At 52.1% G+C, this 22,012-nt stretch overlaps 14 non-coding genes across 14 annotated transcripts; all 14 read left to right on the forward strand.

The window, feature by feature from the left end:
• Nucleotides 1–637: 637 nt before the first annotated feature.
• On the forward strand, nt 638–755 carry LOC126229704 (5S ribosomal RNA). Its single transcript, XR_007544237.1, has one exon. It is a non-coding gene; the product is annotated as a 5S ribosomal RNA (ribosomal RNA).
• A 3,911-nt stretch (nt 756–4,666) lies between these two features.
• On the forward strand, nt 4,667–4,785 carry LOC126229665 (5S ribosomal RNA). The gene has a single exon (XR_007544202.1). It is a non-coding gene; the product is annotated as a 5S ribosomal RNA (ribosomal RNA).
• A 1,287-nt stretch (nt 4,786–6,072) lies between these two features.
• LOC126229666 (5S ribosomal RNA) lies at nt 6,073–6,191 on the forward strand. Its single transcript, XR_007544203.1, has one exon. It is a non-coding gene; the product is annotated as a 5S ribosomal RNA (ribosomal RNA).
• Nucleotides 6,192–7,478: 1,287 nt separating this feature from the next.
• LOC126229667 (5S ribosomal RNA) lies at nt 7,479–7,597 on the forward strand. Its single transcript, XR_007544204.1, has one exon. It is a non-coding gene; the product is annotated as a 5S ribosomal RNA (ribosomal RNA).
• A 1,286-nt stretch (nt 7,598–8,883) lies between these two features.
• Nucleotides 8,884–9,002, forward strand: LOC126229669 (5S ribosomal RNA). Its single transcript, XR_007544205.1, has one exon. It is a non-coding gene; the product is annotated as a 5S ribosomal RNA (ribosomal RNA).
• A 1,286-nt stretch (nt 9,003–10,288) lies between these two features.
• Nucleotides 10,289–10,407, forward strand: LOC126229670 (5S ribosomal RNA). The gene has a single exon (XR_007544206.1). It is a non-coding gene; the product is annotated as a 5S ribosomal RNA (ribosomal RNA).
• A 1,287-nt stretch (nt 10,408–11,694) lies between these two features.
• Nucleotides 11,695–11,813, forward strand: LOC126229671 (5S ribosomal RNA). Its single transcript, XR_007544207.1, has one exon. It is a non-coding gene; the product is annotated as a 5S ribosomal RNA (ribosomal RNA).
• Nucleotides 11,814–13,100: 1,287 nt separating this feature from the next.
• LOC126229672 (5S ribosomal RNA) lies at nt 13,101–13,219 on the forward strand. Its single transcript, XR_007544208.1, has one exon. It is a non-coding gene; the product is annotated as a 5S ribosomal RNA (ribosomal RNA).
• A 1,286-nt stretch (nt 13,220–14,505) lies between these two features.
• Nucleotides 14,506–14,624, forward strand: LOC126229674 (5S ribosomal RNA). The gene has a single exon (XR_007544210.1). It is a non-coding gene; the product is annotated as a 5S ribosomal RNA (ribosomal RNA).
• Nucleotides 14,625–15,909: 1,285 nt separating this feature from the next.
• On the forward strand, nt 15,910–16,028 carry LOC126229675 (5S ribosomal RNA). The gene has a single exon (XR_007544211.1). It is a non-coding gene; the product is annotated as a 5S ribosomal RNA (ribosomal RNA).
• Nucleotides 16,029–17,322: 1,294 nt separating this feature from the next.
• On the forward strand, nt 17,323–17,441 carry LOC126229676 (5S ribosomal RNA). The gene has a single exon (XR_007544212.1). It is a non-coding gene; the product is annotated as a 5S ribosomal RNA (ribosomal RNA).
• A 1,287-nt stretch (nt 17,442–18,728) lies between these two features.
• LOC126229677 (5S ribosomal RNA) lies at nt 18,729–18,847 on the forward strand. Its single transcript, XR_007544213.1, has one exon. It is a non-coding gene; the product is annotated as a 5S ribosomal RNA (ribosomal RNA).
• A 1,286-nt stretch (nt 18,848–20,133) lies between these two features.
• On the forward strand, nt 20,134–20,252 carry LOC126229678 (5S ribosomal RNA). Its single transcript, XR_007544214.1, has one exon. It is a non-coding gene; the product is annotated as a 5S ribosomal RNA (ribosomal RNA).
• Nucleotides 20,253–21,538: 1,286 nt separating this feature from the next.
• Nucleotides 21,539–21,656, forward strand: LOC126229705 (5S ribosomal RNA). Its single transcript, XR_007544238.1, has one exon. It is a non-coding gene; the product is annotated as a 5S ribosomal RNA (ribosomal RNA).
• Nucleotides 21,657–22,012: the final 356 nt, after the last annotated feature.

Below are 22,012 nucleotides of genomic sequence, written 5' to 3' on the forward strand. Positions count from 1 at the left end.
TCTAGAGGAGATGGATGCTTTGTTGAACCTGTGTCCTCTGTCCGTGTTTTCGCACCTTTCCACGGCACCTTCCCAGCGCAGCGCTGCTCTAGTAGCTCCCAACGGCCGCCCACGGCGTCTCGGACACGCCGGTCAGGCCCGCGGCCGTCTCGCAGATGTTTCTCGTGCTTGTGCGGTCATATGGACCGCGACCCGAGCGGCAGCGAGCGGCAGTCGGGACAAGTCGGGACGGAAGGGAAGGGAAGGGAAGGGGAGGGGAGGGGACAGGCGAGAACGCACCGCGCAAATTACACAAATATCTGAAAAGCGCGGCGCGTGTCAGGCAGGTGAGAAAGCTTCCGTCGGTCCAGCAGGACACTGCCACGCCCCGCGCGGTCCCCCCGCCGCCCGGCCGCGCGCAAGCCCCACAAGATGCGTCGCCCGCGAGTGTCGGAGGCCGCACGCACCAAACGAATGATAGGCGGTGCAACGAGCAGCTGTGTTGTGCGTCTCACCCACGTGGCGGCGCGCGGCACTGCGCGTCGCCTTCGAGGTGGAAGGACGTGCTTTGCGTCAAATGTGCCACGGAAAACGGCGATTGCGTGTGTTGGGAGAAGGGGCGAACGCTTCTTCTGCAGTGCGGCTACGTAATAAGGACGCCAACGGCCATACCATGTTGAATACACCGGTTCTCGTCCGATCACCGAAGTTAAGCAACATCGGGCCCGGTTAGTACTTGGATGGGTGACCGCCTGGGAACACCGGTATCATAGCCCACGCAGCAACAACGAGGAGACCCGCAGCCGTAATCTCTGTCGATTTCCATAAGGCTTTCGACAGGATCAGTCACCGGTACCTGCTGAAAACCATCGCACGCCTCGGATTCGGACCAAAATTCGGCAGAACAATCAGGAACGTCATCACAAATGCCACCTCAACCGTAACAATAAACGGATGGACTTCCAAGTCAATAAGACTGGGAAGATCCGTCAGGCAAGGATGTCCATTATCTATGGCTCTTTTTACAATAGCTCTCGATCCCCTACTTCGAAAACTAACAGCCGAAATCGGAGGATACACAATGGGAGCAACAAACATCGCATGTATGGCCTATGCTGACGACATGGGCATCTTCATTCAGAACGAGAACGAACTAGAAATAATCCAGCCTATCATGGAATCCTTCGAAAAGGCTTCAGGAGCAAAAACGAATCCGAGGAAGACAGTGCTACTACCAATAGGCAACGGCAGACTGCAACCAGCGAGACAGTGGTACCGAGTGACAAACAACCATAAAGCACTCGGAGTGGAACTACAGCAGTGCCCTCTGAAAATGGCAGCACAAAACTGGCGCAGCGTCTTGAACACGACGAGAGGGCTCGTGAGGACGCACGCGAACCGGAGCCTGACGCTGAGCCAAAGAGTGCAGCTGGTAAACGAAACGATCCTGTCGAAAGCGTGGTACATGGCCCAAATACTATGTGCTCCGACAGAAATTGCGCGAGCGATAGGAGGCGCGGCGTACTACCTGCTGTGGAGGCGGGAAATCTTCAAGGTCTCCCAGGCGACGTGTTTCCTGTCGAGGGATGAAGGCGGACTCGGACTGACGGACGTAAAAACAAAATGCGCGGCACTGCTCCTACACCGCGCGATGAAAATGGCGAATCAGAACAATAACAGTATAACGTCCAGCCTGATCCACGAATATAAACCTGAATCTGAAGAGGCTCCTGTAGACACTACGCACATACCATTCAAGTTGCGGCACATAAAACAGATGGCAATCGACAAAAGTTACATCACCGCGGTCGTTGCCAACCCACAACAAAGAACTGCGAGAAAGATCTACAGCGCTCTGAGGGGGAAGGCAAGAAAGTCCAAAATAGAGACGAGACTTCCAGATCACGACTGGCCACAGGTTTGGAAGAACGTCTCGGAACGGACACTTCCTGAGCACGCCAGGGACACGTGGTATAAAATCATCCACGAAACAGTACCAACAAACGAAAAACTGGCACGCATAAAGATGCGGGAATCCCCAAACTGCGAACTCTGCAACCAGACCGACACCATCGAGCATCGGTTTGGCTGCAGAGAGAGCGGGGAAATATGGGCGACAGCGAGAAGTATGATCGCCCACATCAACAGAACCGACGAGAGGGCGATACATGTCTCAGCTGTCACTGTCCCGGACGCGAAGCCTTTCCCCAACGCAAAACGCCTGGCCACAATGTGGATCACCGCCATGACGGCACACGCCATCGTCTCCAAACGGCAGATCGACAAGGCGCAGTTCCTCACGGACCTGTGGGAGGAACACAGGAGGGCCAAACAACGCGCAAAGTACCGAGAGACCTTCCAGAACTTCCTGCAGGTCCCGCTGGACGCCGCCTTCCGAGACGCCTTCAACACAACGTGACCGACGCCCTCCCATAACACCAACACCCCAGTCGCTGAGGACGTCGCCCACCGATCTCCCCAAATCCCCGACGTCAAGTGTGGTGCATTGCGAAAGTGTTGCGAAAACGCGCGCAAAGTGAAAGTGGGAACGTGTAGCAGTGCCAAAGTGAGAGTGACGTGTGCCATTCGTAGTCAAAAGTGATGATAGTCAAATACAGCAGGCAAAAGGAAATAATCAGCCATAAATTTAGTGTACCAAGAAAACAACAAAATATCAAACAGTGTATATCATGTCATTGTGTCCTCTCACTCATATTCTCTCTCTCCCTCTCGCTCTCTCCACTCAAGGTACGTCTATCCTTTCTCTTATCTTTTTGTTTTTTGTTTTTTTTTTTGTGTTTTTGATTTCTTGTTTTGTTGTGTTTTATTAATGTGCTGTATGTATGTATATATACATATACAGATGTATGTATATAAATTTCGGCCCATCATGTGCTTAAACGTAGCATGCCTCTTTGCCACCAACAAAATATTAACACTAGACATTCTTCACACCAAATTTCGTGTAAACTGTTGCGACCCAACTTAGGCAGTACACTAACAATCTCCTGCATTCACGATATTACCCACATAGATGCTCTGGTATATATTCCATATTCGCTTTAGCAAACTTGCCAAAATAGGCACACTTAAGTACCATAGATGAATACTACTTTCCTTTTTTTGTACTCTAAATTTAAGAAAAAAAAAATCAAAGTAACGTAAGTTAGTAATTAAAAAGACAAAACAACTGACAGTGAAAATGTAGCTGATGGACACTCAGTGGAAAGTTTTGTAACTCAACCAAAAGACTACTCAAAGAACAATCAAAACAGAAAACGACAAAATGAAAATAACCGATCAATAATCAAGCACTCCACTTCATGTAAAGACCTGTAATTGTTAAAAATTGTAAATAAAAGTTTATATACGTTACAAAAAAAAAAAAAGGTGCTGTTGGCTCTATCTCATTTTTTAACTTTTACGTCGCTACACCTGCCAGGCCTCTTTTTCGTACTAACTTTCAGGTGTGACATGGATGCTTCCACGAGCATTTTAAAGTACTGTACTAAACGAAAGACACGAAATTACAGTAGTGAACTCAGTTTGAGCAAGAATGCGCGGAGGAAGAGTGCTAGGAACTCGTTGGAAATAACGAAACACTACGAATCGACAGATGTGTCCTTGAAATGCGTCAGAGCCAACTGTTTTGTAGCAGTGCTAAATTCCAAAAACTAACTAAATACATAAATTAAAAAAAAAAAAAAAATCAGCCGTTCTCGTCAGATCGACGAAGATAAGCAACAACGTTAGTATTCGGATCGGCGACCGCCTGGGAACTCTGGCTGTCTTCATTTTTTGCTTTTTTGTCGCTACCCCTGCCAGCCCTCTACTCATGCTACCTTTCTCGTGTGACAAAGATGCTTCCATACTGATTTTAAACTAGATGCGATATTAAGGAACTCCGTTTGAAGAAGAGTGTGCCAAGGAAGATTAGCAAAGTGTCTCTGCAAATAACGAAACAGTATGAAACGACAGAAATGTTGTGAAATACGTCAGGGCATATTGTTTTGTAGCAGTGCACATCTGCAAATTTGTAAACAAAAATTTATCTTTCGCCTCTAGAGGAGATGGATGCTTTGTTGAACCTGTGTCCTCTGTCCGTGTTTTCGCACCTTTCCACGGCACCTTCCCAGCGCAGCGCTGCTCTAGTAGCTCCCAACGGCCGCCCACGGCGTCTCGGACACGCCGGTCAGGCCCGCGGCCGTCTCGCAGATGTTTCTCGTGCTTGTGCGGTCATATGGACCGCGACCCGAGCGGCAGCGAGCGGCAGTCGAGCAAAGTCGGGACAAGTCGGGACGGAAGGGGAGGGGACAGGCGAGAACGCACCGCGCAAATTACACAAATATCTGAAAAGCGCGGCGCGTGTCAGGCAGGTGAGAAAGCTTCCGTCGGTCCAGCAGGACACTGCCACGCCCCGCGCGGTCCCCCCGCCGCCCGGCCGCGCGCAAGCCCCACAAGATGCGTCGCCCGCGAGTGTCGGAGGCCGCACGCACCAAACGAATGATAGGCGGTGCAACGAGCAGCTGTGTTGTGCGTCTCACCCACGTGGCGGCGCGCGGCACTGCGCGTCGCCTTCGAGGTGGAAGGACGTGCTTTGCGTCAAATGTGCCACGGAAAACGGCGATTGCGTGTGTTGGGAGAAGGGGCGAACGCTTCTTCTGCAGTGCGGCTACGTAATAAGGACGCCAACGGCCATACCATGTTGAATACACCGGTTCTCGTCCGATCACCGAAGTTAAGCAACATCGGGCCCGGTTAGTACTTGGATGGGTGACCGCCTGGGAACACCGGGTGCTGTTGGCTCTATCTCATTTTTTAACTTTTACGTCGCTACACCTGCCAGGCCTCTTTTTCGTACTAACTTTCAGGTGTGACATGGATGCTTCCACGAGCATTTTAAAGTACTGTACTAAACGAAAGACACGAAATTACAGTAGTGAACTCAGTTTGAGCAAGAATGCGCGGAGGAAGAGTGCTAGGAACTCGTTGGAAATAACGAAACACTACGAATCGACAGATGTGTCCTTGAAATGCGTCAGAGCCAACTGTTTTGTAGCAGTGCTAAATTCCAAAAACTAACTAAATACATAAATTAAAAAAAAAAAAAAAATCAGCCGTTCTCGTCAGATCGACGAAGATAAGCAACAACGTTAGTATTCGGATCGGCGACCGCCTGGGAACTCTGGCTGTCTTCATTTTTTGTCGCTACCCCTGCCAGCCCTCTACTCATGCTACCTTTCTCGTGTGACAAAGATGCTTCCATACTGATTTTAAACTAGATGCGATATTAAGGAACTCCGTTTGAAGAAGAGTGTGCCAAGGAAGATTAGCAAAGTGTCTCTGCAAATAACGAAACAGTATGAAACGACAGAAATGTTGTGAAATACGTCAGGGCATATTGTTTTGTAGCAGTGCACATCTGCAAATTTGTAAACAAAAATTTATCTTTCGCCTCTAGAGGAGATGGATGCTTTGTTGAACCTGTGTCCTCTGTCCGTGTTTTCGCACCTTTCCACGGCACCTTCCCAGCGCAGCGCTGCTCTAGTAGCTCCCAACGGCCGCCCACGGCGTCTCGGACACGCCGGTCAGGCCCGCGGCCGTCTCGCAGATGTTTCTCGTGCTTGTGCGGTCATATGGACCGCGACCCGAGCGGCAGCGAGCGGCAGTCGGGACAAGTCGGGACGGAAGGGAAGGGAAGGGAAGGGGAGGGGAGGGGACAGGCGAGAACGCACCGCGCAAATTACACAAATATCTGAAAAGCGCGGCGCGTGTCAGGCAGGTGAGAAAGCTTCCGTCGGTCCAGCAGGACACTGCCACGCCCCGCGCGGTCCCCCCGCCGCCCGGCCGCGCGCAAGCCCCACAAGATGCGTCGCCCGCGAGTGTCGGAGGCCGCACGCACCAAACGAATGATAGGCGGTGCAACGAGCAGCTGTGTTGTGCGTCTCACCCACGTGGCGGCGCGCGGCACTGCGCGTCGCCTTCGAGGTGGAAGGACGTGCTTTGCGTCAAATGTGCCACGGAAAACGGCGATTGCGTGTGTTGGGAGAAGGGGCGAACGCTTCTTCTGCAGTGCGGCTACGTAATAAGGACGCCAACGGCCATACCATGTTGAATACACCGGTTCTCGTCCGATCACCGAAGTTAAGCAACATCGGGCCCGGTTAGTACTTGGATGGGTGACCGCCTGGGAACACCGGGTGCTGTTGGCTCTATCTCATTTTTTAACTTTTACGTCGCTACACCTGCCAGGCCTCTTTTTCGTACTAACTTTCAGGTGTGACATGGATGCTTCCACGAGCATTTTAAAGTACTGTACTAAACGAAAGACACGAAATTACAGTAGTGAACTCAGTTTGAGCAAGAATGCGCGGAGGAAGAGTGCTAGGAACTCGTTGGAAATAACGAAACACTACGAATCGACAGATGTGTCCTTGAAATGCGTCAGAGCCAACTGTTTTGTAGCAGTGCTAAATTCCAAAAACTAACTAAATACATAAATTAAAAAAAAAAAAAAAATCAGCCGTTCTCGTCAGATCGACGAAGATAAGCAACAACGTTAGTATTCGGATCGGCGACCGCCTGGGAACTCTGGCTGTCTTCATTTTTTGTCGCTACCCCTGCCAGCCCTCTACTCATGCTACCTTTCTCGTGTGACAAAGATGCTTCCATACTGATTTTAAACTAGATGCGATATTAAGGAACTCCGTTTGAAGAAGAGTGTGCCAAGGAAGATTAGCAAAGTGTCTCTGCAAATAACGAAACAGTATGAAACGACAGAAATGTTGTGAAATACGTCAGGGCATATTGTTTTGTAGCAGTGCACATCTGCAAATTTGTAAACAAAAATTTATCTTTCGCCTCTAGAGGAGATGGATGCTTTGTTGAACCTGTGTCCTCTGTCCGTGTTTTCGCACCTTTCCACGGCACCTTCCCAGCGCAGCGCTGCTCTAGTAGCTCCCAACGGCCGCCCACGGCGTCTCGGACACGCCGGTCAGGCCCGCGGCCGTCTCGCAGATGTTTCTCGTGCTTGTGCGGTCATATGGACCGCGACCCGAGCGGCAGCGAGCGGCAGTCGGGACAAGTCGGGACGGAAGGGAAGGGAAGGGAAGGGGAGGGGAGGGGACAGGCGAGAACGCACCGCGCAAATTACACAAATATCTGAAAAGCGCGGCGCGTGTCAGGCAGGTGAGAAAGCTTCCGTCGGTCCAGCAGGACACTGCCACGCCCCGCGCGGTCCCCCCGCCGCCCGGCCGCGCGCAAGCCCCACAAGATGCGTCGCCCGCGAGTGTCGGAGGCCGCACGCACCAAACGAATGATAGGCGGTGCAACGAGCAGCTGTGTTGTGCGTCTCACCCACGTGGCGGCGCGCGGCACTGCGCGTCGCCTTCGAGGTGGAAGGACGTGCTTTGCGTCAAATGTGCCACGGAAAACGGCGATTGCGTGTGTTGGGAGAAGGGGCGAACGCTTCTTCTGCAGTGCGGCTACGTAATAAGGACGCCAACGGCCATACCATGTTGAATACACCGGTTCTCGTCCGATCACCGAAGTTAAGCAACATCGGGCCCGGTTAGTACTTGGATGGGTGACCGCCTGGGAACACCGGGTGCTGTTGGCTCTATCTCATTTTTTAACTTTTACGTCGCTACACCTGCCAGGCCTCTTTTTCGTACTAACTTTCAGGTGTGACATGGATGCTTCCACGAGCATTTTAAAGTACTGTACTAAACGAAAGACACGAAATTACAGTAGTGAACTCAGTTTGAGCAAGAATGCGCGGAGGAAGAGTGCTAGGAACTCGTTGGAAATAACGAAACACTACGAATCGACAGATGTGTCCTTGAAATGCGTCAGAGCCAACTGTTTTGTAGCAGTGCTAAATTCCAAAAACTAACTAAATACATAAATTAAAAAAAAAAAAAAATCAGCCGTTCTCGTCAGATCGACGAAGATAAGCAACAACGTTAGTATTCGGATCGGCGACCGCCTGGGAACTCTGGCTGTCTTCATTTTTTGTCGCTACCCCTGCCAGCCCTCTACTCATGCTACCTTTCTCGTGTGACAAAGATGCTTCCATACTGATTTTAAACTAGATGCGATATTAAGGAACTCCGTTTGAAGAAGAGTGTGCCAAGGAAGATTAGCAAAGTGTCTCTGCAAATAACGAAACAGTATGAAACGACAGAAATGTTGTGAAATACGTCAGGGCATATTGTTTTGTAGCAGTGCACATCTGCAAATTTGTAAACAAAAATTTATCTTTCGCCTCTAGAGGAGATGGATGCTTTGTTGAACCTGTGTCCTCTGTCCGTGTTTTCGCACCTTTCCACGGCACCTTCCCAGCGCAGCGCTGCTCTAGTAGCTCCCAACGGCCGCCCACGGCGTCTCGGACACGCCGGTCAGGCCCGCGGCCGTCTCGCAGATGTTTCTCGTGCTTGTGCGGTCATATGGACCGCGACCCGAGCGGCAGCGAGCGGCAGTCGGGACAAGTCGGGACGGAAGGGAAGGGAAGGGAAGGGGAGGGGAGGGGACAGGCGAGAACGCACCGCGCAAATTACACAAATATCTGAAAAGCGCGGCGCGTGTCAGGCAGGTGAGAAAGCTTCCGTCGGTCCAGCAGGACACTGCCACGCCCCGCGCGGTCCCCCCGCCGCCCGGCCGCGCGCAAGCCCCACAAGATGCGTCGCCCGCGAGTGTCGGAGGCCGCACGCACCAAACGAATGATAGGCGGTGCAACGAGCAGCTGTGTTGTGCGTCTCACCCACGTGGCGGCGCGCGGCACTGCGCGTCGCCTTCGAGGTGGAAGGACGTGCTTTGCGTCAAATGTGCCACGGAAAACGGCGATTGCGTGTGTTGGGAGAAGGGGCGAACGCTTCTTCTGCAGTGCGGCTACGTAATAAGGACGCCAACGGCCATACCATGTTGAATACACCGGTTCTCGTCCGATCACCGAAGTTAAGCAACATCGGGCCCGGTTAGTACTTGGATGGGTGACCGCCTGGGAACACCGGGTGCTGTTGGCTCTATCTCATTTTTTAACTTTTACGTCGCTACACCTGCCAGGCCTCTTTTTCGTACTAACTTTCAGGTGTGACATGGATGCTTCCACGAGCATTTTAAAGTACTGTACTAAACGAAAGACACGAAATTACAGTAGTGAACTCAGTTTGAGCAAGAATGCGCGGAGGAAGAGTGCTAGGAACTCGTTGGAAATAACGAAACACTACGAATCGACAGATGTGTCCTTGAAATGCGTCAGAGCCAACTGTTTTGTAGCAGTGCTAAATTCCAAAAACTAACTAAATACATAAATTAAAAAAAAAAAAAAATCAGCCGTTCTCGTCAGATCGACGAAGATAAGCAACAACGTTAGTATTCGGATCGGCGACCGCCTGGGAACTCTGGCTGTCTTCATTTTTTGTCGCTACCCCTGCCAGCCCTCTACTCATGCTACCTTTCTCGTGTGACAAAGATGCTTCCATACTGATTTTAAACTAGATGCGATATTAAGGAACTCCGTTTGAAGAAGAGTGTGCCAAGGAAGATTAGCAAAGTGTCTCTGCAAATAACGAAACAGTATGAAACGACAGAAATGTTGTGAAATACGTCAGGGCATATTGTTTTGTAGCAGTGCACATCTGCAAATTTGTAAACAAAAATTTATCTTTCGCCTCTAGAGGAGATGGATGCTTTGTTGAACCTGTGTCCTCTGTCCGTGTTTTCGCACCTTTCCACGGCACCTTCCCAGCGCAGCGCTGCTCTAGTAGCTCCCAACGGCCGCCCACGGCGTCTCGGACACGCCGGTCAGGCCCGCGGCCGTCTCGCAGATGTTTCTCGTGCTTGTGCGGTCATATGGACCGCGACCCGAGCGGCAGCGAGCGGCAGTCGGGACAAGTCGGGACGGAAGGGAAGGGAAGGGAAGGGGAGGGGAGGGGACAGGCGAGAACGCACCGCGCAAATTACACAAATATCTGAAAAGCGCGGCGCGTGTCAGGCAGGTGAGAAAGCTTCCGTCGGTCCAGCAGGACACTGCCACGCCCCGCGCGGTCCCCCCGCCGCCCGGCCGCGCGCAAGCCCCACAAGATGCGTCGCCCGCGAGTGTCGGAGGCCGCACGCACCAAACGAATGATAGGCGGTGCAACGAGCAGCTGTGTTGTGCGTCTCACCCACGTGGCGGCGCGCGGCACTGCGCGTCGCCTTCGAGGTGGAAGGACGTGCTTTGCGTCAAATGTGCCACGGAAAACGGCGATTGCGTGTGTTGGGAGAAGGGGCGAACGCTTCTTCTGCAGTGCGGCTACGTAATAAGGACGCCAACGGCCATACCATGTTGAATACACCGGTTCTCGTCCGATCACCGAAGTTAAGCAACATCGGGCCCGGTTAGTACTTGGATGGGTGACCGCCTGGGAACACCGGGTGCTGTTGGCTCTATCTCATTTTTTAACTTTTACGTCGCTACACCTGCCAGGCCTCTTTTTCGTACTAACTTTCAGGTGTGACATGGATGCTTCCACGAGCATTTTAAAGTACTGTACTAAACGAAAGACACGAAATTACAGTAGTGAACTCAGTTTGAGCAAGAATGCGCGGAGGAAGAGTGCTAGGAACTCGTTGGAAATAACGAAACACTACGAATCGACAGATGTGTCCTTGAAATGCGTCAGAGCCAACTGTTTTGTAGCAGTGCTAAATTCCAAAAACTAACTAAATACATAAATTAAAAAAAAAAAAAAAATCAGCCGTTCTCGTCAGATCGACGAAGATAAGCAACAACGTTAGTATTCGGATCGGCGACCGCCTGGGAACTCTGGCTGTCTTCATTTTTTGTCGCTACCCCTGCCAGCCCTCTACTCATGCTACCTTTCTCGTGTGACAAAGATGCTTCCATACTGATTTTAAACTAGATGCGATATTAAGGAACTCCGTTTGAAGAAGAGTGTGCCAAGGAAGATTAGCAAAGTGTCTCTGCAAATAACGAAACAGTATGAAACGACAGAAATGTTGTGAAATACGTCAGGGCATATTGTTTTGTAGCAGTGCACATCTGCAAATTTGTAAACAAAAATTTATCTTTCGCCTCTAGAGGAGATGGATGCTTTGTTGAACCTGTGTCCTCTGTCCGTGTTTTCGCACCTTTCCACGGCACCTTCCCAGCGCAGCGCTGCTCTAGTAGCTCCCAACGGCCGCCCACGGCGTCTCGGACACGCCGGTCAGGCCCGCGGCCGTCTCGCAGATGTTTCTCGTGCTTGTGCGGTCATATGGACCGCGACCCGAGCGGCAGCGAGCGGCAGTCGGGACAAGTCGGGACGGAAGGGAAGGGAAGGGAAGGGGAGGGGAGGGGACAGGCGAGAACGCACCGCGCAAATTACACAAATATCTGAAAAGCGCGGCGCGTGTCAGGCAGGTGAGAAAGCTTCCGTCGGTCCAGCAGGACACTGCCACGCCCCGCGCGGTCCCCCCGCCGCCCGGCCGCGCGCAAGCCCCACAAGATGCGTCGCCCGCGAGTGTCGGAGGCCGCACGCACCAAACGAATGATAGGCGGTGCAACGAGCAGCTGTGTTGTGCGTCTCACCCACGTGGCGGCGCGCGGCACTGCGCGTCGCCTTCGAGGTGGAAGGACGTGCTTTGCGTCAAATGTGCCACGGAAAACGGCGATTGCGTGTGTTGGGAGAAGGGGCGAACGCTTCTTCTGCAGTGCGGCTACGTAATAAGGACGCCAACGGCCATACCATGTTGAATACACCGGTTCTCGTCCGATCACCGAAGTTAAGCAACATCGGGCCCGGTTAGTACTTGGATGGGTGACCGCCTGGGAACACCGGGTGCTGTTGGCTCTATCTCATTTTTTAACTTTTACGTCGCTACACCTGCCAGGCCTCTTTTTCGTACTAACTTTCAGGTGTGACATGGATGCTTCCACGAGCATTTTAAAGTACTGTACTAAACGAAAGACACGAAATTACAGTAGTGAACTCAGTTTGAGCAAGAATGCGCGGAGGAAGAGTGCTAGGAACTCGTTGGAAATAACGAAACACTACGAATCGACAGATGTGTCCTTGAAATGCGTCAGAGCCAACTGTTTTGTAGCAGTGCTAAATTCCAAAAACTAACTAAATACATAAATTAAAAAAAAAAAAAAAATCAGCCGTTCTCGTCAGATCGACGAAGATAAGCAACAACGTTAGTATTCGGATCGGCGACCGCCTGGGAACTCTGGCTGTCTTCATTTTTTGTCGCTACCCCTGCCAGCCCTCTACTCATGCTACCTTTCTCGTGTGACAAAGATGCTTCCATACTGATTTTAAACTAGATGCGATATTAAGGAACTCCGTTTGAAGAAGAGTGTGCCAAGGAAGATTAGCAAAGTGTCTCTGCAAATAACGAAACAGTATGAAACGACAGAAATGTTGTGAAATACGTCAGGGCATATTGTTTTGTAGCAGTGCACATCTGCAAATTTGTAAACAAAAATTTATCTTTCGCCTCTAGAGGAGATGGATGCTTTGTTGAACCTGTGTCCTCTGTCCGTGTTTTCGCACCTTTCCACGGCACCTTCCCAGCGCAGCGCTGCTCTAGTAGCTCCCAACGGCCGCCCACGGCGTCTCGGACACGCCGGTCAGGCCCGCGGCCGTCTCGCAGATGTTTCTCGTGCTTGTGCGGTCATATGGACCGCGACCCGAGCGGCAGCGAGCGGCAGTCGGGACAAGTCGGGACGGAAGGGAAGGGAAGGGAAGGGGAGGGGAGGGGACAGGCGAGAACGCACCGCGCAAATTACACAAATATCTGAAAAGCGCGGCGCGTGTCAGGCAGGTGAGAAAGCTTCCGTCGGTCCAGCAGGACACTGCCACGCCCCGCGCGGTCCCCCCGCCGCCCGGCCGCGCGCAAGCCCCACAAGATGCGTCGCCCGCGAGTGTCGGAGGCCGCACGCACCAAACGAATGATAGGCGGTGCAACGAGCAGCTGTGTTGTGCGTCTCACCCACGTGGCGGCGCGCGGCACTGCGCGTCGCCTTCGAGGTGGAAGGACGTGCTTTGCGTCAAATGTGCCACGGAAAACGGCGATTGCGTGTGTTGGGAGAAGGGGCGAACGCTTCTTCTGCAGTGCGGCTACGTAATAAGGACGCCAACGGCCATACCATGTTGAATACACCGGTTCTCGTCCGATCACCGAAGTTAAGCAACATCGGGCCCGGTTAGTACTTGGATGGGTGACCGCCTGGGAACACCGGGTGCTGTTGGCTCTATCTCATTTTTTAACTTTTACGTCGCTACACCTGCCAGGCCTCTTTTTCGTACTAACTTTCAGGTGTGACATGGATGCTTCCACGAGCATTTTAAAGTACTGTACTAAACGAAAGACACGAAATTACAGTAGTGAACTCAGTTTGAGCAAGAATGCGCGGAGGAAGAGTGCTAGGAACTCGTTGGAAATAACGAAACACTACGAATCGACAGATGTGTCCTTGAAATGCGTCAGAGCCAACTGTTTTGTAGCAGTGCTAAATTCCAAAAACTAACTAAATACATAAATTAAAAAAAAAAAAAAATCAGCCGTTCTCGTCAGATCGACGAAGATAAGCAACAACGTTAGTATTCGGATCGGCGACCGCCTGGGAACTCTGGCTGTCTTCATTTTTTGTCGCTACCCCTGCCAGCCCTCTACTCATGCTACCTTTCTCGTGTGACAAAGATGCTTCCATACTGATTTTAAACTAGATGCGATATTAAGGAACTCCGTTTGAAGAAGAGTGTGCCAAGGAAGATTAGCAAAGTGTCTCTGCAAATAACGAAACAGTATGAAACGACAGAAATGTTGTGAAATACGTCAGGGCATATTGTTTTGTAGCAGTGCACATCTGCAAATTTGTAAACAAAAATTTATCTTTCGCCTCTAGAGGAGATGGATGCTTTGTTGAACCTGTGTCCTCTGTCCGTGTTTTCGCACCTTTCCACGGCACCTTCCCAGCGCAGCGCTGCTCTAGTAGCTCCCAACGGCCGCCCACGGCGTCTCGGACACGCCGGTCAGGCCCGCGGCCGTCTCGCAGATGTTTCTCGTGCTTGTGCGGTCATATGGACCGCGACCCGAGCGGCAGCGAGCGGCAGTCGGGACAAGTCGGGACGGAAGGGAAGGGAAGGGAAGGGGAGGGGAGGGGACAGGCGAGAACGCACCGCGCAAATTACACAAATATCTGAAAAGCGCGGCGCGTGTCAGGCAGGTGAGAAAGCTTCCGTCGGTCCAGCAGGACACTGCCACGCCCCGCGCGGTCCCCCCGCCGCCCGGCCGCGCGCAAGCCCCACAAGATGCGTCGCCCGCGAGTGTCGGAGGCCGCACGCACCAAACGAATGATAGGCGGTGCAACGAGCAGCTGTGTTGTGCGTCTCACCCACGTGGCGGCGCGCGGCACTGCGCGTCGCCTTCGAGGTGGAAGGACGTGCTTTGCGTCAAATGTGCCACGGAAAACGGCGATTGCGTGTGTTGGGAGAAGGGGCGAACGCTTCTTCTGCAGTGCGGCTACGTAATAAGGACGCCAACGGCCATACCATGTTGAATACACCGGTTCTCGTCCGATCACCGAAGTTAAGCAACATCGGGCCCGGTTAGTACTTGGATGGGTGACCGCCTGGGAACACCGGGTGCTGTTGGCTCTATCTCATTTTTTAACTTTTACGTCGCTACACCTGCCAGGCCTCTTTTTCGTACTAACTTTCAGGTGTGACATGGATGCTTCCACGAGCATTTTAAAGTACTGTACTAAACGAAAGACACGAAATTACAGTAGTGAACTCAGTTTGAGCAAGAATGCGCGGAGGAAGAGTGCTAGGAACTCGTTGGAAATAACGAAACACTACGAATCGACAGATGTGTCCTTGAAATGCGTCAGAGCCAACTGTTTTGTAGCAGTGCTAAATTCCAAAAACTAACTAAATACATAAATTAAAAAAAAAAAAAAAATCAGCCGTTCTCGTCAGATCGACGAAGATAAGCAACAACGTTAGTATTCGGATCGGCGACCGCCTGGGAACTCTGGCTGTCTTCATTTTTTGCTTTTTTGTCGCTACCCCTGCCAGCCCTCTACTCATGCTACCTTTCTCGTGTGACAAAGATGCTTCCATACTGATTTTAAACTAGATGCGATATTAAGGAACTCCGTTTGAAGAAGAGTGTGCCAAGGAAGATTAGCAAAGTGTCTCTGCAAATAACGAAACAGTATGAAACGACAGAAATGTTGTGAAATACGTCAGGGCATATTGTTTTGTAGCAGTGCACATCTGCAAATTTGTAAACAAAAATTTATCTTTCGCCTCTAGAGGAGATGGATGCTTTGTTGAACCTGTGTCCTCTGTCCGTGTTTTCGCACCTTTCCACGGCACCTTCCCAGCGCAGCGCTGCTCTAGTAGCTCCCAACGGCCGCCCACGGCGTCTCGGACACGCCGGTCAGGCCCGCGGCCGTCTCGCAGATGTTTCTCGTGCTTGTGCGGTCATATGGACCGCGACCCGAGCGGCAGCGAGCGGCAGTCGAGCAAAGTCGGGACAAGTCGGGACGGAAGGGGAGGGGACAGGCGAGAACGCACCGCGCAAATTACACAAATATCTGAAAAGCGCGGCGCGTGTCAGGCAGGTGAGAAAGCTTCCGTCGGTCCAGCAGGACACTGCCACGCCCCGCGCGGTCCCCCCGCCGCCCGGCCGCGCGCAAGCCCCACAAGATGCGTCGCCCGCGAGTGTCGGAGGCCGCACGCACCAAACGAATGATAGGCGGTGCAACGAGCAGCTGTGTTGTGCGTCTCACCCACGTGGCGGCGCGCGGCACTGCGCGTCGCCTTCGAGGTGGAAGGACGTGCTTTGCGTCAAATGTGCCACGGAAAACGGCGATTGCGTGTGTTGGGAGAAGGGGCGAACGCTTCTTCTGCAGTGCGGCTACGTAATAAGGACGCCAACGGCCATACCATGTTGAATACACCGGTTCTCGTCCGATCACCGAAGTTAAGCAACATCGGGCCCGGTTAGTACTTGGATGGGTGACCGCCTGGGAACACCGGGTGCTGTTGGCTCTATCTCATTTTTTAACTTTTACGTCGCTACACCTGCCAGGCCTCTTTTTCGTACTAACTTTCAGGTGTGACATGGATGCTTCCACGAGCATTTTAAAGTACTGTACTAAACGAAAGACACGAAATTACAGTAGTGAACTCAGTTTGAGCAAGAATGCGCGGAGGAAGAGTGCTAGGAACTCGTTGGAAATAACGAAACACTACGAATCGACAGATGTGTCCTTGAAATGCGTCAGAGCCAACTGTTTTGTAGCAGTGCTAAATTCCAAAAACTAACTAAATACATAAATTAAAAAAAAAAAAAAATCAGCCGTTCTCGTCAGATCGACGAAGATAAGCAACAACGTTAGTATTCGGATCGGCGACCGCCTGGGAACTCTGGCTGTCTTCATTTTTTGCTTTTTTGTCGCTACCCCTGCCAGCCCTCTACTCATGCTACCTTTCTCGTGTGACAAAGATGCTTCCATACTGATTTTAAACTAGATGCGATATTAAGGAACTCCGTTTGAAGAAGAGTGTGCCAAGGAAGATTAGCAAAGTGTCTCTGCAAATAACGAAACAGTATGAAACGACAGAAATGTTGTGAAATACGTCAGGGCATATTGTTTTGTAGCAGTGCACATCTGCAAATTTGTAAACAAAAATTTATCTTTCGCCTCTAGAGGAGATGGATGCTTTGTTGAACCTGTGTCCTCTGTCCGTGTTTTCGCACCTTTCCACGGCACCTTCCCAGCGCAGCGCTGCTCTAGTAGCTCCCAACGGCCGCCCACGGCGTCTCGGACACGCCGGTCAGGCCCGCGGCCGTCTCGCAGATGTTTCTCGTGCTTGTGCGGTCATATGGACCGCGACCCGAGCGGCAGCGAGCGGCAGTCGGGACAAGTCGGGACGGAAGGGAAGGGAAGGGAAGGGGAGGGGAGGGGACAGGCGAGAACGCACCGCGCAAATTACACAAATATCTGAAAAGCGCGGCGCGTGTCAGGCAGGTGAGAAAGCTTCCGTCGGTCCAGCAGGACACTGCCACGCCCCGCGCGGTCCCCCCGCCGCCCGGCCGCGCGCAAGCCCCACAAGATGCGTCGCCCGCGAGTGTCGGAGGCCGCACGCACCAAACGAATGATAGGCGGTGCAACGAGCAGCTGTGTTGTGCGTCTCACCCACGTGGCGGCGCGCGGCACTGCGCGTCGCCTTCGAGGTGGAAGGACGTGCTTTGCGTCAAATGTGCCACGGAAAACGGCGATTGCGTGTGTTGGGAGAAGGGGCGAACGCTTCTTCTGCAGTGCGGCTACGTAATAAGGACGCCAACGGCCATACCATGTTGAATACACCGGTTCTCGTCCGATCACCGAAGTTAAGCAACATCGGGCCCGGTTAGTACTTGGATGGGTGACCGCCTGGGAACACCGGGTGCTGTTGGCTCTATCTCATTTTTTAACTTTTACGTCGCTACACCTGCCAGGCCTCTTTTTCGTACTAACTTTCAGGTGTGACATGGATGCTTCCACGAGCATTTTAAAGTACTGTACTAAACGAAAGACACGAAATTACAGTAGTGAACTCAGTTTGAGCAAGAATGCGCGGAGGAAGAGTGCTAGGAACTCGTTGGAAATAACGAAACACTACGAATCGACAGATGTGTCCTTGAAATGCGTCAGAGCCAACTGTTTTGTAGCAGTGCTAAATTCCAAAAACTAACTAAATACATAAATTAAAAAAAAAAAAAAAATCAGCCGTTCTCGTCAGATCGACGAAGATAAGCAACAACGTTAGTATTCGGATCGGCGACCGCCTGGGAACTCTGGCTGTCTTCATTTTTTGTCGCTACCCCTGCCAGCCCTCTACTCATGCTACCTTTCTCGTGTGACAAAGATGCTTCCATACTGATTTTAAACTAGATGCGATATTAAGGAACTCCGTTTGAAGAAGAGTGTGCCAAGGAAGATTAGCAAAGTGTCTCTGCAAATAACGAAACAGTATGAAACGACAGAAATGTTGTGAAATACGTCAGGGCATATTGTTTTGTAGCAGTGCACATCTGCAAATTTGTAAACAAAAATTTATCTTTCGCCTCTAGAGGAGATGGATGCTTTGTTGAACCTGTGTCCTCTGTCCGTGTTTTCGCACCTTTCCACGGCACCTTCCCAGCGCAGCGCTGCTCTAGTAGCTCCCAACGGCCGCCCACGGCGTCTCGGACACGCCGGTCAGGCCCGCGGCCGTCTCGCAGATGTTTCTCGTGCTTGTGCGGTCATATGGACCGCGACCCGAGCGGCAGCGAGCGGCAGTCGGGACAAGTCGGGACGGAAGGGAAGGGAAGGGAAGGGGAGGGGAGGGGACAGGCGAGAACGCACCGCGCAAATTACACAAATATCTGAAAAGCGCGGCGCGTGTCAGGCAGGTGAGAAAGCTTCCGTCGGTCCAGCAGGACACTGCCACGCCCCGCGCGGTCCCCCCGCCGCCCGGCCGCGCGCAAGCCCCACAAGATGCGTCGCCCGCGAGTGTCGGAGGCCGCACGCACCAAACGAATGATAGGCGGTGCAACGAGCAGCTGTGTTGTGCGTCTCACCCACGTGGCGGCGCGCGGCACTGCGCGTCGCCTTCGAGGTGGAAGGACGTGCTTTGCGTCAAATGTGCCACGGAAAACGGCGATTGCGTGTGTTGGGAGAAGGGGCGAACGCTTCTTCTGCAGTGCGGCTACGTAATAAGGACGCCAACGGCCATACCATGTTGAATACACCGGTTCTCGTCCGATCACCGAAGTTAAGCAACATCGGGCCCGGTTAGTACTTGGATGGGTGACCGCCTGGGAACACCGGGTGCTGTTGGCTCTATCTCATTTTTTAACTTTTACGTCGCTACACCTGCCAGGCCTCTTTTTCGTACTAACTTTCAGGTGTGACATGGATGCTTCCACGAGCATTTTAAAGTACTGTACTAAACGAAAGACACGAAATTACAGTAGTGAACTCAGTTTGAGCAAGAATGCGCGGAGGAAGAGTGCTAGGAACTCGTTGGAAATAACGAAACACTACGAATCGACAGATGTGTCCTTGAAATGCGTCAGAGCCAACTGTTTTGTAGCAGTGCTAAATTCCAAAAACTAACTAAATACATAAATTAAAAAAAAAAAAAAATCAGCCGTTCTCGTCAGATCGACGAAGATAAGCAACAACGTTAGTATTCGGATCGGCGACCGCCTGGGAACTCTGGCTGTCTTCATTTTTTGTCGCTACCCCTGCCAGCCCTCTACTCATGCTACCTTTCTCGTGTGACAAAGATGCTTCCATACTGATTTTAAACTAGATGCGATATTAAGGAACTCCGTTTGAAGAAGAGTGTGCCAAGGAAGATTAGCAAAGTGTCTCTGCAAATAACGAAACAGTATGAAACGACAGAAATGTTGTGAAATACGTCAGGGCATATTGTTTTGTAGCAGTGCACATCTGCAAATTTGTAAACAAAAATTTATCTTTCGCCTCTAGAGGAGATGGATGCTTTGTTGAACCTGTGTCCTCTGTCCGTGTTTTCGCACCTTTCCACGGCACCTTCCCAGCGCAGCGCTGCTCTAGTAGCTCCCAACGGCCGCCCACGGCGTCTCGGACACGCCGGTCAGGCCCGCGGCCGTCTCGCAGATGTTTCTCGTGCTTGTGCGGTCATATGGACCGCGACCCGAGCGGCAGCGAGCGGCAGTCGGGACAAGTCGGGACGGAAGGGAAGGGAAGGGAAGGGGAGGGGAGGGGACAGGCGAGAACGCACCGCGCAAATTACACAAATATCTGAAAAGCGCGGCGCGTGTCAGGCAGGTGAGAAAGCTTCCGTCGGTCCAGCAGGACACTGCCACGCCCCGCGCGGTCCCCCCGCCGCCCGGCCGCGCGCAAGCCCCACAAGATGCGTCGCCCGCGAGTGTCGGAGGCCGCACGCACCAAACGAATGATAGGCGGTGCAACGAGCAGCTGTGTTGTGCGTCTCACCCACGTGGCGGCGCGCGGCACTGCGCGTCGCCTTCGAGGTGGAAGGACGTGCTTTGCGTCAAATGTGCCACGGAAAACGGCGATTGCGTGTGTTGGGAGAAGGGGCGAACGCTTCTTCTGCAGTGCGGCTACGTAATAAGGACGCCAACGGCCATACCATGTTGAATACACCGGTTCTCGTCCGATCACCGAAGTTAAGCAACATCGGGCCCGGTTAGTACTTGGATGGGTGACCGCCTGGGAACACCGGGTGCTGTTGGCTCTATCTCATTTTTTAACTTTTACGTCGCTACACCTGCCAGGCCTCTTTTTCGTACTAACTTTCAGGTGTGACATGGATGCTTCCACGAGCATTTTAAAGTACTGTACTAAACGAAAGACACGAAATTACAGTAGTGAACTCAGTTTGAGCAAGAATGCGCGGAGGAAGAGTGCTAGGAACTCGTTGGAAATAACGAAACACTACGAATCGACAGATGTGTCCTTGAAATGCGTCAGAGCCAACTGTTTTGTAGCAGTGCTAAATTCCAAAAACTAACTAAATACATAAATTAAAAAAAAAAAAAAATCAGCCGTTCTCGTCAGATCGACGAAGATAAGCAACAACGTTAGTATTCGGATCGGCGACCGCCTGGGAACTCTGGCTGTCTTCATTTTTTGTCGCTACCCCTGCCAGCCCTCTACTCATGCTACCTTTCTCGTGTGACAAAGATGCTTCCATACTGATTTTAAACTAGATGCGATATTAAGGAACTCCGTTTGAAGAAGAGTGTGCCAAGGAAGATTAGCAAAGTGTCTCTGCAAATAACGAAACAGTATGAAACGACAGAAATGTTGTGAAATACGTCAGGGCATATTGTTTTGTAGCAGTGCACATCTGCAAATTTGTAAACAAAAATTTATCTTTCGCCTCTAGAGGAGATGGATGCTTTGTTGAACCTGTGTCCTCTGTCCGTGTTTTCGCACCTTTCCACGGCACCTTCCCAGCGCAGCGCTGCTCTAGTAGCTCCCAACGGCCGCCCACGGCGTCTCGGACACGCCGGTCAGGCCCGCGGCCGTCTCGCAGATGTTTCTCGTGCTTGTGCGGTCATATGGACCGCGACCCGAGCGGCAGCGAGCGGCAGTCGGGACAAGTCGGGACGGAAGGGAAGGGAAGGGAAGGGGAGGGGAGGGGACAGGCGAGAACGCACCGCGCAAATTACACAAATATCTGAAAAGCGCGGCGCGTGTCAGGCAGGTGAGAAAGCTTCCGTCGGTCCAGCAGGACACTGCCACGCCCCGCGCGGTCCCCCCGCCGCCCGGCCGCGCGCAAGCCCCACAAGATGCGTCGCCCGCGAGTGTCGGAGGCCGCACGCACCAAACGAATGATAGGCGGTGCAACGAGCAGCTGTGTTGTGCGTCTCACCCACGTGGCGGCGCGCGGCACTGCGCGTCGCCTTCGAGGTGGAAGGACGTGCTTTGCGTCAAATGTGCCACGGAAAACGGCGATTGCGTGTGTTGGGAGAAGGGGCGAACGCTTCTTCTGCAGTGCGGCTACGTAATAAGGACGCCAACGGCCATACCATGTTGAATACACCGGTTCTCGTCCGATCACCGAAGTTAAGCAACATCGGGCCCGGTTAGTACTTGGATGGGTGACCGCCTGGGAACACCGGTATCATAGCCCACGCAGCAACAACGAGGAGACCCGCAGCCGTAATCTCTGTCGATTTCCATAAGGCTTTCGACAGGATCAGTCACCGGTACCTGCTGAAAACCATCGCACGCCTCGGATTCGGACCAAAATTCGGCAGAACAATCAGGAACGTCATCACAAATGCCACCTCAACCGTAACAATAAACGGATGGACTTCCAAGTCAATAAGACTGGGAAGATCCGTCAGGCAAGGATGTCCATTATCTATGGCTCTTTTTACAATAGCTCTCGATCCCCTACTTCGAAAACTAACAGCCGAAATCGGAGGATACACAATGGGAGCAACAAACATCGCATGTATGGCCTATGCTGACGACATGGGCATC

The sequence above is a fragment of the Schistocerca nitens genome, unplaced genomic scaffold, assembly GCF_023898315.1.
Source record: "Schistocerca nitens isolate TAMUIC-IGC-003100 unplaced genomic scaffold, iqSchNite1.1 HiC_scaffold_377, whole genome shotgun sequence".
Taxonomy (NCBI): domain Eukaryota; kingdom Metazoa; phylum Arthropoda; class Insecta; order Orthoptera; family Acrididae; genus Schistocerca; species Schistocerca nitens.